A 5,000-nucleotide genomic window follows, 5' to 3' on the forward strand; every position below is an offset into this window, starting at 1 on the left:
AAAGAGAAGACGGGGAGAAATCCCTTCGGGCTGCGTTAAGATATCACTCACACATACTCCCTCACCCACCATCCCCTACCCACTCCCTTCCATGCATCACAGCATCGTTCATACACAACCATTCTCCACTCACTCCCTATCTTCTGCCATCTCCCTTCCTTCCTCAACAGACATCCTCCTGTTTCCCAATGCCTCTTTCGCCCCATCTATCCATCTCATCCTTGGTCGCCTCCTCTGTCTGTCACACCTATTTTACTAATCTTTCTTCACTCATTCTTTCCATGTGTCCAAACCATCCCAATAGGCTTTCATCAACTCTATCTCCCAATTCCCTTTCCACCTCCGTTCTCCTCCTCATCTCCTCGTTTGTCGTTCTATCCAGACTAGTAACCCCTAAAATACATTTAAACTCTTCCTCTTTTATGTTCCATGTTTCTACACCATATACTGCTGTTGGCAAAATCACCCACATATACAATCATATCTTAGCATCTATTCCAAAATGTCTACTTCTCATTACCATTTATGATACCTCAAGGCATTTACTTGCTTCTCTCAATCTAAATTCTATCTCCACCTTCATCGTCCTGTTTCTGCCACATTCCCCCCTCCCCCAAGTATTCAAAGCTATCCACTTCCTCCAGTCGCTCTCCCTTAATACTCATTTCCATTTTGTTACCATCCTCTCCCCTTCTAAATCTCACAACCTCGCATTTACCCACATTTATCTTCAACTTTCTTCTTTCACACATGTTCCCAGACTCTGTCACTATCTTCCTTAACCCCTCCTCTGATCCTGCTACAAGTGAGGCGTCGTCAGCAAACAACAACTGGCTTATCTCCCATTCTTCTTAATTTTCTTTAACCATCTCCAATCCCGAGCTCAATACCCTTGTATTTATTTCTCGCATGACCCCACCCATATATAAATTGAACATCTAGGGTGACATGACACATCCCTGGCGAAGTACCATCTTTACCTCAAACCACTCACTCTCTCTATATCTAATTCTAACACAGGGTCTACTACTCTCGTAGAAACCCTTGACTGCTCTTAACAGCTTTCCTCCTATCCCATAAATCTGCAATACCTCCCACAGTGTCTTTCTGTCTACCTGTCATAAGCCTTTTCCAAATCCAAAATGGCCCCAAAAACACCCTTACCTTTTTCTCAAACCTTTCTCACATATCTGCCTTACCAGAAAAATCTGATCCACGCAACTCCTAGTTGTCCTAAACCAACACTGTTCCTCACCAATTATACCCTCTGTTCATCTCCTAATCCTCTCAATCAAAAACCTCTAATAATCATTCGCAGCTACACTCAACAAACTGATCACTCTGAAAGTACTGCACTCACATTTGTGACCTTTTCCCACGTATACATGCACTCCTCCAGTCCTCCAGCACTTTACCCTCTTTTAGACAAAAATTAAACAACTATGTCAGCCAGCCCACAATCAGTGGACCTCAGGTGGTATGAAAAGCGAAGAGATAACCTCATTGTCGTGCAGGGTAGGGCTTCACAGTTCCCTCGTGGAGAAGTAAACCCATGACATGTGACTCACTATGTCTCTGATTCTTAATCCCGTGGCGTGTGACATAGTGAGTAGGAATGAGAACAAGAATATCATAAACAAAAACAGCATTGTATACAAAATTCCATGTGTCCGGCCACGTACAACGGAGAGTCATCGAGTGGCATCAAAAAAGAGTACGAACACAAAGAGTGATCTACGTCACCACAGAACTTCTAACTCTTTGGTGGTACAAGTAGATACACACGGACATCTCCCCAACTGGAATAACGTCAAGGTTCTTCACAAGGGACTGGAAACGAGATTAAGAAAAACCATAGAAGCCGCACACATCACAACGAACCAAGTCACCAATCACCGGGAGGGACACGCTAGCCAAGCGCGATCCGCGGCCTTAACCGCGCTAGCTCGCAAGAGATCACAAACCACTAGCCAATCAGAGGGTTCCATTCCCAGACGTCCGGCAAGATGAGCCAGTACTGGGGTATATATTGTCCACAAAATCTGGTAGTCTGTTGGCTCTCTGAGGAAGACATCCGTCGCATTATCCTGCGTCCCCTTACCACCTTTCACTCATCTGTTTCTACTTTACACTACAATATATATACATACATACATACATATATATATATATATATATGTATATATATTTATATATATATATATGTATATTTATATATGTATATATATGTATATATATATATATATATATATATATATATATATATATACATATACATATTGTATGTTTCTTAAGACAGATTGAACATTTTTAGAAGCTCCGCCATGGGATACGAACCCTGACCCGTGCGTCGAAAATCACGTCTTGACCTCGTGATTTTCGACGCACGGGTCAGGGTTCGTATCCCATGGCGGAGCTTCTAAAAACATATACATATATATATATGCATACATATATACATATATATACATATATATATATATATACATATGTGTGTGTGTATTATATGTATATATATATATATATACATATATATATATATATACATATATGTGTGTGTGTATTATATGTATATATATACATATATGTGTGTGTGTATTATATGTATATATGTATATGCATATGTATATATGTATATATATATATGTATATATATATATATATATATACATTTATATATATACTTATACGTACATGTATTCATATATATATATATATATATATTTTACACACATATATATATATATATATTTATATTTACATATATATATATATATACATATATATATATATATTTATATATATATTTATATGTATATATATATATATATATATATATATATATATATATACTGTACGTGTAACGAAATTGCTTGTTCTTTTGGTTTACGCACGGCAATCAAGTTTCATTTCTGTCTGCCTTAGGTTATTTTAGCTGCACTTGGCTCTGATATATTATTTCTAACTTTTCCATCATCCGAATTTTGCAGTGATTTTTTGATTGCTTGTGTTGCAGGTTATTCTGTTATTTATCTGATTATTTCATCTAAGGTGAGTTTACTCCTGTTTATTCTGCCTAATGGTATTGAGTTCTTTGGGGTTCTTTTGGACTTGATTCGATAAGGTTATTTGCGATCCCCCTGATGATATTTGATTACTTGTGTATGGTTGAATTTGAAACTCAGTATGGCGCACATTCGGACCATAGTCTTTGGTAAATGTTAATAGATTAACAAGTAAGAAATAAATAGATAAGTTAATGAATTAATGAATATATGAATAGGTGAATAACCAAGTAAATAATTGAATGGAAAAATAATATATAAATAAATAAATAGATGAATGAATAGATAAAGAAAACCAAGCATAGACATAAGCAAAAGTACACACATCAACACAAAGATAGACACACAGGCAGACAAAGAGAAAAACAAACAAACAAGCAAAGACAAACATATACACAGAGAAAGAAACAAACAAATACATAAATGAATGAATATACAAATAAATAGAAAAAATATATCAATAAATACATAATGAAATAATTCAAAATTGGTTCAATCCACAAAAGTCCATGAAGTTTGCGTGCCCAGGTTTGGCACATGGCGGCGATTTCGTGAAATGCGTAGAGCGGCAGCCAATAGGATGATTTCCCTGTGTCACGTGACTGAATCCTGTCAATCACGATTTTTTTTTATAACCCGTGCCTTTGATATAAGCGATGTGTCTCAGAATGTGTTTAATATGTGTTCAGTCTAGAGGTCAAAGGAATGCGCGTTTACGACAAGTGTTCACGGTAGGTTAGGTCAGGTCCGGCTAGTCTAGGCTAGATTACGTTACGTTATGTTAGATTAGGTTAAGTTAGGTTAGGCTAGGAATGTTTATACTAAATAAGCTGAGTTAGTAGTGTAATACTCTACTGAATCTTTTCTCCCAAATATATTTGAATAAGTTTCATGAAGTTAATATTTTAGTGACATCCTTACGGACCAGAGTCACGCAGTGTTATCTTATGATATATCTCAATCATAAAGTAATGTACTTATAATATCCAATCCATTCCGCTGACCTGCTGAAATCAATTCTTGCTCACCTCTGTAACTCGACCTTTTCGCTGTTATATTGCTCTCAAGGATAAAAACGCTGGTTATTGGTGATTACCAATTACATTTCATTATAAAGAAATACGGTGCTACTATAGCGTGAGGTCTACTACCCTATAGCGTGAGGTCTACTACACTATAGCGTGAGGTCTACTACCCTATAGCGTGAGGTCTACTACACTATAGCGTGAGGTCTACTACACTATAGCGTGAGGTATACTACACTATAGCGTGAGGTCTACCTCCCGTTAGCACTATAGCGTGAGGTCTACTACACTATAGCGTGAGGTCTACCTCCCGTTAGCACTATAGCGTGAGGTCTACGACACTATAGCGTGAGGTCTACGACACTATAGCGTGAGGTCTACGACACTATAGCGTGAGGTCTACGACACTATAGCGTGAGATCTACCTCCCGTTAGCACAATAGCGTGAGATCTACCTCCCGTTAGCACTATAGCGTGAGGTCTACCATGTCCATACATTTATTTTAGCGATAAACACCTATTTTGTACATATCCTAGGAATGACTTAGATAGATAATTGGATTTCTAATTACATTCAAATTAAAGGAGGAAATGTAAAAATAAACATGATATATATTTCCATACATTTATTCTAGCGCTACAGAATTCGTACATCTACTAAGAATGACAGAAATAGGTTAGGTTAAGTCAGGTCACTTGGACAGGTCACGTTTCTAATGTATTTGGGCAGGGCACATGTTTAATGAATAGGTGAGAGGAGCGTCCCGGGGAACGCGGATCACGCGGTAGACTTCAGGCTGCACCTGGGTACGCGACATATGGCGGTAGACCTCACGCTATAGTTAGTATAGTAACACCTGAAATAGAATACATTACCGTGAGCACATAGGAAAGGGTTTACCTCAAAGAA

Source organism: Oratosquilla oratoria, chromosome 25, assembly GCF_046742065.1.
Source record: "Oratosquilla oratoria isolate Oo_2021 chromosome 25, ASM4674206v1, whole genome shotgun sequence".
NCBI classification, from domain to species: Eukaryota; Metazoa; Arthropoda; class Malacostraca; order Stomatopoda; family Squillidae; genus Oratosquilla; species Oratosquilla oratoria.